Here is a 9,902-nt window from a genome sequence, read left to right as displayed (position 1 = left end):
GTGTATTTTTTTTTAATGGTTAAAGGAATCAAACTCATGAAAGTATAAGGCTGAATATTTAAAGGTAGACTTTAAATTGTTTTTAATGACCTGTTTCGTATTAGAGATTTTGAGAAAATGGAGGCGAATCTATAAATAGCTTTTTATTTGGTGTATCCGGTTACATATTATATATTAGTATTAAGGAGATATGCATTTATAACAAGCTTATAATAATTGTTCAGACCTTTTTTGGCAATGTAAAATCAAATAAAAAAAAATTATAATGTAAACATAGATCAGATTACTGTGGATAATCTTTGGTTTAGCAATCTCAAATATTGGAGCATTGTATACTAAAGAATAATAATGCTAAAGAATAGTCCGAGTAAGCTGCTCTTTGCTTACATCTAATTTTCAAGATCCGGTTTATGTCCTGTAAGCAGCTATATATAGTAAGAAAGAAAAAAGAAGGGAAAAATATTTGGAGAAATGTGGTAGCGATATAATGGAACCTAAATCATAAGGAAATGAAAAGATTAGGCTATGTTGGTAAAGGTTTTGATACTACTAGGCAAAATTAATAATGTCACAGACGCCATATTGGATTTTGCCAACTAAAAAATAAAAATTACTTTGTGTTAGAGGGAAATAAGCCATTAGAAATTTGATTCATCAGAGTTATCATGTGCATAAAAAGTAAAAAAAAAAAGGTTTTTAAAACTATATATTTTATCAGTGCTTGTGCAGTTCCGAAACACGATACTCCGAAATCCGGCTTTTTATGGATTCCCTTTCATTGATGAATATCCTCCATGTGCATCCTATTACATCACTTTTCTGACACAGGACATGCCTACACCATAATGAGAACCACTGGTTCAGACTGTTGACTTAAAGGTTTGAGTCTGTGAAGATTTGTCTTCTAGGTCAGCAGGTGGAAATGTCTAAATTTCCCATTTCGTGAAGAGGAACATAAAAAAAATGAAGAGATAGTTCAACCCGCTGACACCATTTTGTTTTTTTTTACTCCAGCAAATAACAAAAGCAAGACTACGCAGACACAATGAGAATAAATGAAATACTAAAGAATTAATCAAAAATAAAAAGAAAAACATAGGTAACATTGTAAGAAAGTAGTGCCTATGTGGCCAATCGGTTAAGCAATTGCCCTAAGAACAAATAGTCTAGAGTTGCTAATTCGGTGGTAGCTGGACTTTATGAAAAGCTATTACCAGTATATATATATATATATATATATATATATATATATATATATATATATATATATATATATATATATATATATATATATATATATATATATATTAATATGAAGTCGAATTCTTACATACTGGATGCGAAATATGTTCTTATAAAGTTTTAATTGTTCTTATAACGTATTTCCTATTTATGGGCTTTCATTATAAAATACAAATACAGTAATCTATTCTTTGTTTGGTTTTCATTGTGTATATTATATATTATATATCAACAGATCATGTGTGGTATTCCCAACTGCGTGAGATAAATATCGAATTGGCATTTTTATGAAAAATATTTTTTTTTAAACTCGATAATCTTTTTTATTGTTACACTATTTAAATAGGAAAATACATTAAAAAATTATGCTTGCAAAATAAAAAAAAACATTTAAAAATAGGACTTATCTAAGTGTAAAATCTCCACATTAATATATATATATAAATTATGGCTCTCATTTGAGGACCATTGGTGGGGGGAGGAGGTATCTGGGAGTAGGTTTTCCGTGCTGCCTATAGGCGTTGTTTTAACACAACTCTGCCAAGTTCAAGCGTACTTAGCCTCTCGACCACGCTTCCCACTAAATTTCTACTTCATCCAAGAATGGAGAGTGGGAGAAATAAAGTTTTCAAAATTTGTACCAGACAGACAGACAGACAGACAGACAGAGTTGATATTAGCTTTGTATAAAAAAACATAGAAAAAGCAGTAAAAGGATATGGAGAATTGTGGGGCATTGTGGGGGCGATATTTAAAGAAAAATAAAAAGAAGATTGGGAGAGAGTTTAAAATCGACAAACTAAGCAATGTCAAGGACGTTATATGGAAAGGTCATTGTTGCCAACTAATTAATACTATTACATAGTGGAACAAATTTAAGAGCTGAAACATTGGATTCTACAGTGCTAACAAGTGCACACAAGTTTCGTGTATCTATTAACTCTTTCTCTCCGTAATTATTTCCCCCACGTTTCGAAGGAATTCTTCATTTTGCTCATTACTATTTCACTCCCCTGTTAAAATAAAGCTTCAATAGCTTTGTCGTTTGTTATTAGAAAATGTTGTATTTGGTCTAGATTTAAAAGGGAATGCATGCTCTTTTTATATAACACAAAGTCAAGTTCATAAAATTAAACATTAATTTCATTAAATGAGGTCACATCAACGTTGGTATCGTCAATTAGGAGAGAAAGAGTTAAAATAGAGAACTTATCAACACTTCCTCTTTTTCTGTACACCGGATGCACCAACAAAGCTAGCTATTTATAGTTATCCCCCATATATGAAAATCTCATAGTGCCCCATACTTGCAGACAATTTTAGAGAGTAAACTGCTCCGTTCGTTTTTGAAAATGGGTGTTTTAAGTTTTACGTCAGCAAGCCGAGACTGTATGTAATCCAAATAGAGTTAAGCGTTAATTAAAGAGCCTGTCTTGTGTTCCTTGTTGAGCTACTACAGTAGTAAATCTTCCACCGACCTTTTAGCTCAATTTCGTGTGAGACAATCTTTGATGGTATCAGTCAGCGGCCTTCATTTCAACTGGCTATAAGGGAGTGGGGGGGGGGGTGTAGGGGGGGGGCTGGACACGTAAGGCCACAGTGTGGATCCTCTTCTATCGACTGGACGTTGGTCCCCGTGGAGATAGGGATCAGACTAATGTTCATTTCGGACAGTGGGAAGTAGTGTGACCTCTGGCCGTAGCTTTGAATTTCCGTGTCAAAAATATATTCGTTTTTTTCTCTATTGGTTGAATTGAATGTCAGGAGGACGCCGGAGATTGTCAAAACAACATCTGGGTGGGGAAAAACCCAGTTTTGTTTCTTCATTAAAACTCTTTCATGTTTTCTAATTTATGTGTCCCTTTGTCCTTTTCCGATAACATTGGCCCTGGTCTTTATATTTATGATAATTTGTTTTAAAAAGGCTTAAGGGGTGGTTAAATAGAAAGGGAAAGAAGCAGAAATTATTATTATGTGAATAAAAAAAAATAAAAAATTGACTGCTGCAGAGTGTTATGGAGTGTGTGTGTGTCTCTCTAAGGTGACGGTGGGGGCTATGCAGTCTGATGAAATATGAGCTGATGTATAGTAATGAACACGTTGACAGAGTGAGACAACTCCAGAACTCCAGAGTGTAAAGACATGTTTTGTAATAAGTTAGGTTTTTTCAAAATACCATTGTACATTATTATCAAGTCTGCTATAATCAAGTTGAATTTGTCTATATTGTAATAAAAGTTATATCAGTTTTGTTCACAAAGAATTTATTCAAGTTATTTCAAGCTTTTTAAGTCAAAAAAATATTACTCCTACAGCGGTTTAGTAGTACTAGCGCCTTTTACAAACAAAAGACTAATCAGCAACACAGGGGTGAACGACTATATAGAAAATACTATAAACATACATGAAGGTAACCGTGCCGGAACAAGTAAAGACAAAAGACGTTTGGGCCTTTAGGCCTTCATCAACTACAAACAAACAAAAAAGGACAAACACGTTAACACTTAGGTTCTGAAACATGGAGAACAGCTGGAGCAGCAACAACAACAACAAAAACAACACAAACAATCATCAGCAGATGTTTGAGAAATAGCTTAAAATACCCTGGTATGACTAAATAAATAAAATAGAAAACACCAAACTGGGTGATGGATGAACAGAAAAATTTAGAGATGCAGATCTTAGAGAGAAAGTGGAGATGAGTAGGTCACACCCCTAGAAAAGATACCAATCAACAGAGGCTAAACAGGCCTTAGAGTGGAACCCCTAGGGAACAAGACATAGAGGAAGACCAAAAAGAACAAGGCGACGCAGAGTACTAGATGAAACATAGAGGAGAGTAAAGATCTGGGATGCCATCAAAACAAAACAAAAAATAGAACAAACAATGTATGATGTGCAGATGTTATTTTGTTGTTTTGTTTTACAGAGACTCTACGTGAAATGTAATTCTATGTTTTGGCAGAGACTGTAAATGAAATGTAATTCTTTGTTTTGGCAGAGACTGTAAATGAAATGTAATTCTTTGTTTTGGCAGAGACTGTAAAAGAAATGTAATTCTTTGTTTTGGCAGAGACTGTAAATGAAATGTAATTCTTTGTTTTGGCAGAGACTGTAAAAGAAATGTAATTCTTTGTTTTGGCAGAGACTGTAAATGAAATGTAATTCTTTGTTTTGGCAGAGACTGTAAAAGAAATGTAATTCTTTGTATTGGCAGAGACTATACATAAAATCAAATACTTTGTTTTAACAGAGATTCTGAATGACTCTAATTGCATGTACATTTTTTTTTGTAAATTAGACCTGCGTTAAATAATAAAACGCCAAATAATCTCTCTAATCAATACTCCATCGCTGTGAGTTCTTAAGATAAGGCTATCAGTACACAAGGTGTATATGCCTATTCTATCGACGATAACGAGGTGTGCTGTGCTAAGTCTAAGCACGTTTAAACTATGGAACAACAGAGATGTGTAGTGTGTCTAAATGTAGCTATCTTGCAACGATAGAAGAATGATTTTGCGAATTTTCTGTGAAACAAAAAAACGAAACTAGAATCAATACTAATGCCCGAGCTACTACATACTCCTTTAAAAATATTATTTATCGTCACAAAGTCATACAGTTAAATCGGCCATACACGCTTGACTGTTTGACCTACTTATTGTAGCATCCTGCATACAGTCTGATCGAAATTCCCGCCACACAGTAAGTCAGTCTAACCCTCACTTCAAGTAAATCAACCACTCGGACCATATCTTGTGTTTCCCACAAATTAACAGATTTTCTGCCTCTTTGGACCATCACGTGTCAACTTGAACAATCGATCACTGGTCCAGTTAACAGCTCTGGCCTGTTGATTTTTGACCAACTGACCGCTTCCAGTCTACTTTAATTAAAAAAAAAAAAAGAAATGGAAATGATGTAGTTTTTTAAGAAGTTCACTTTTTTAAAACTTTTTTTTATTTTTCCCCTATTTCTACAATCTACACAAAAACATTGAGACTTTAACTTTTTACAAATTCTCACAATTTTTTTTCATTTTCATTTTAATTGTAGATTTATTATTTTTTATGCATTATTTTCCATTTCTTTTTTAAATACAGGGCCGGATTTACGTTCAGGGCTTCAAGAACCTAGAAACAAGTAAAATAAAAATTAAAATTAAAAAAAAAAAAAAAAGCAACAACAGATATTACAGAAGTCAAATCTCAAGAAATGTTTTGAATCAATCATGTGATTAATTTGTACTAGATCTAGAATCTAGACTAACAATAATAAATTTGTGCGATTTGAAATATTTTTATTTATTGTTTCTGTTTAGCGCAACTTTGATGCTTATTGCATGCTCAGTGCGCTATGGTCAAATCACCAGTTGGGAGGGGGGTAGATAAAACCGAGTATGAGGATTTGTTCCACACAAAATCTTACCAGCAAACTCCACTTACTAAAATCCGGCCCATTTTCATTATGTATTTTCTATTCACCTAATCTATATCTCTATTTATGTTAATTTAATCCGAAAAAAACGTTATTGGCTAATGATTGTATCATATCGAAAGTAGTGTTCACTGTCCGCAGGTTGAGACCAAGTATAACAATTGGTCTTGAGTGAAAGCTTCAATTTAAAATTCAGTCATTTCGGGATTCAAGCTCAAGCGACATGGATTAGGCGTCCAGTGTTTATGATGGGCAAACAGGGGCGGATTGGCTATATGGGCAAACGGGCAAATGCCCGGTGGGCCGGTACCAAATGGGCCGGTCTGGTCGCGACCAAAGAAAAAAAAATTTCAATGCAGACAACTTAAAAAAAAAAAGTGACAGCAGCAAGACACAAAGGCCCGAACACGTTTTTTTTTTTTGTTTCTTTTTAAATTCTTATTACAATTAATTTTGTTTGAAATTCAACAAGAATAAAAATTAAAACACTATACACTGTACGTATTGTCATTTGCAAAACGTTAGACTGTACTTTCTGCTATGCTCGAGCGGCATGGACTGCTTTGATGTCTTCGAGGTTGTGTTTGGCCTGCTCGTTTTGCTGGTCGGCATGGGCCTCTGATAGCACTCCAATTTTTTTTTATTTTTTTTTGCTCTTTCCCTCCCCCGTCTTTTAATGGTTCCAATGAAATTTAACCAAAAAGAGGGATGAGAGGTTAAGTTAGAAAACATTGATATAACGCAGCAAAAAAAAAAAATAAAAAAAAATAGGCGCGACAATTAGTTCTTTAACAACACTTAATAGAAATTAACTTTAACACACACACTCAGCCGCGAAATTGCAAGTCACACAACTTATTCACAGCTCAATATGGGTATAAAACTCTACTTTCTGCGATTTGAAAAGAAAAAGTAAGTTTTTTTGTTTATTTTTAATAACATAGATTTAAAAATACTACACTTGGGGCTTACAAAAATAATATTTAATTAAAAAAGTAAATCTAGATCTAAATCAACTTTTATATTATTATAATTAATGGCAAACGTATGCTTAGTAATAATAATAAAGCTAGTCTTCGAGTCCGAAGATTAGTGAGGAATGCAGTATTTCCCGTGGCTGCACAGCCCCAGCTGAGACCTACATATTTTGCCACATCCAGGGCAAACATAACCATTGTCCGCAGGTGGTCGATTTAGATTTTCTTTTCGCCGTCTGCGTTTGTCCTCGGCAGCAGACTTTCTTTTGGTCTCAAATGTGTATCCCGCGGCCTTCGTGAGTGACCTCCAGCTGTCTTGTTCTGAGGCCGCATGTCAGCCAAGGAAAGTTGACGCTGGTCTTTGAAGCGTTTCCGTGGGGCGCCTCTGTTACGTCGACCACCTTTTAGCACAACAAAAAAGACTGCCTTTGGCATACGTTCGTCTTCCATACGGGATACGTGCCCTACCCAGCGTAACCAAAAGAAGTCCCTCTATACTGTCCATACCGGCGTTCGCAAGGACATCGCTGTTTGTAGTGCGGTTTTGCCACCGTATGTCCATGATGGAGCGCAAGCATCTTTGGTGCAAGCGCTCAAGAAATCTTAGATGTTTCCTGTATAGTGTCCATGTCTCGGTGCCATACAGAAGGGTTGAGAGAACCACCGCCTGGTAGACACTGATTTTTGTAAGCAGGCGGAGCGATCTGTTCCGCCAAACTCTCGCGACTGACCGTGTCGAAAGCCTTGGTGAGGTCCACAAAGGCAGCGTATAGGATTAAGTTCTACTTTTGCATTTTTCTTGTAATTGTCGCAGAACAAATATCAGATAAGACCTCGTCCAGTAAAGAATGTGTTAGTCGGTCGAGCAAGTTAGTATGAAGTTATTAATGATGAAAATTATTACGATAATTACAATAATTTATATAGCGCTGTCACATCCGATATTTAATGAATGGAGATTTATATTTTAAATAATGGGCCATGGTATATTCATTTACAAATCGCGTTTTTGAGAATGTACTAGGAGTAAGCAAGAGCTTTTCATATTAAGTAAGTGCGTCTCTAACCGTTCTGCTTTCTCTTATCTTTTGATGGAATGGGTTGCCTGAGTCAGCCAGGAAAACCAATGATTTAGCATATTTTAAGCCACAGATCAACATACATGACAAGATTGACACATGAAATGCGTAAGACGTAACAATCTTAATTTTTGAAAAACGTCTGTAATCTATAAGTAATACCAAAAAGCTTCAAACTCATTAGGCTGCTATTGTTTATAGTTTTCAGACAACATACATGTATAAATAGAGTACGTTATGTAATCCTACGAATGCATACACCCAGTTTTCGATGCGTTATCAAACTTTATATATTTTGTAGAGAATTAGGCTTACACCTATAATATAACACATGGGCGTAGCCGGGAGGGGAGGGTCTTCAAACCATCAAATGCCTCAGACCTCTTTGTCTGAAAGGGAAACTTTACTTACTGCCCCAGTGCAGCCAACTTAAGCAAACTACAGTCACCAAATTTTATGAGCGTAGCCAAAACGTTTTTTTGTGGTTTCCCTTCCCCCTCCAATACAAAAACTAAAGCATTTTACCATTTTCTATCAGTCGCTGGACTCCATTGAATAGCAGATTTGGTTTTTGAATTTTTTAGCAGAAGAGTAGCAGGCTAATTGCATTGTTGATACCTCAGAATATGCATTTTTAAAGCTTAAAATAACGGAAATAATGCTTGGTTCCGGGGCGAAGCTCGCAGTGCTCCCCGGACTCCCTAGCTGCCATTTGGCGGTGTGTACTGTCTTTCCACTAATCATAGGAAGAGCGTATTCTAGGGTAGAAAAAAAAGTTTGAAAGATTGAAAGATCAGAATGAAGATTAATTACATATACACACTTTATATATATATATATATATATATATATATTGTTACGAATCTCCCTATTCAGGCTCGCTGCAAACTGCACCACACACCACCAACTTAAAGAACTTGACAACTCTGGGCTTCAAAATAACGTAATAGTTTAATGTCAATAAATAACAGCCAATACTGTACAATTGGCAGCACGTAACACAAGACTGTACAAATATCTCTCCGCCATATCAACTCTTGCACTGGTCTCTCTGTCTCGTCTCGGACTTGTACTGAGCCGTTGTAACGAACTGTAGATCGGGAAGTTGTGACTGACTGGTCTCTGATACCTTCGTTCTTTATATAGGGTCCCTGCTGGCCTTCTAGAACCGGACAGAACGTCGCTCGATCATTCTGGGTGGTCAGATGACTACATCCCTCGTGACGCTCCTGAGCTCTGTTCACGACGCCGATCCTTCTCGAACCGACATATTGTCACTCGTCTCGGCTGACCGTCGTAACTCGTCACGGTTGACCGCTCGTCTAGCGCTGGCCTGGGGCGATTTGCGTCGGCTGACTACACACACACACCACTACCCCATCTGTGCCACCAACAGGCTTATAACAATATATATATATATGGGGTAAATATCCCGCCCACATATGACATGCCATTTGTGGGCCGGTTTATATGGTAATGCCCGGGCCGATTTTGATACCCAGTCCGCCTCTGTGGGCAAAGATATAAATAAAACGCAACCAGGATTCGAACCTATTTAGTTAACCTGGATTGTTCAACGAGTCTTCAAAAGCATGCATAGAATTCCTTCGTGGCAATAGTGGGAAGCGTGGTCGAGAGGCTAAGTGCGCTTGAACTTGGCTTGTCTTGGCTACCTAGAAGGGGGCTCGAGGTTCGACACCCGACTCGGGCAGAGTTGCGTTTACTGAGCCCCTAAAGGCAGCACGGAAAACCAACTCCTAGATACCACAAATGAGATTGGACCAATGTGCTCTGAGCATGCTATAAGCATGAAAGTAGCGCTATATAAAAGATATAATAATAATAATAATATCTCTAACCCTAGTCCGCGGGAAAGTAACGTGATACATAAGCAGAGAGCCGAAAAATGAAAGGATGAGGGAAGGTAGGTGGGTTCCAATCCCCAAGTGTTCATAAACATCTCTATTCATCCTTTGTTTGTTTGTTTGTTTGTGTTGTGTTCCTCAGTTTTCATTCTACGTGTACTTCCCGTTCTCTACCTGAACTACACCGCCCCCTTATATATACTCTCAAGTTTAGGGGAAAAAACACAGGCTGCCCTTTGCTGTAAGATAAGTACACACTCAACATGATGTAGACTTAACACACATGAGCTTATCTTTTA

This window comes from Biomphalaria glabrata, chromosome 8, assembly GCF_947242115.1.
Source record: "Biomphalaria glabrata chromosome 8, xgBioGlab47.1, whole genome shotgun sequence".
Taxonomy (NCBI): domain Eukaryota; kingdom Metazoa; phylum Mollusca; class Gastropoda; family Planorbidae; genus Biomphalaria; species Biomphalaria glabrata.
This window is presented reverse-complemented; position numbering follows the sequence as displayed.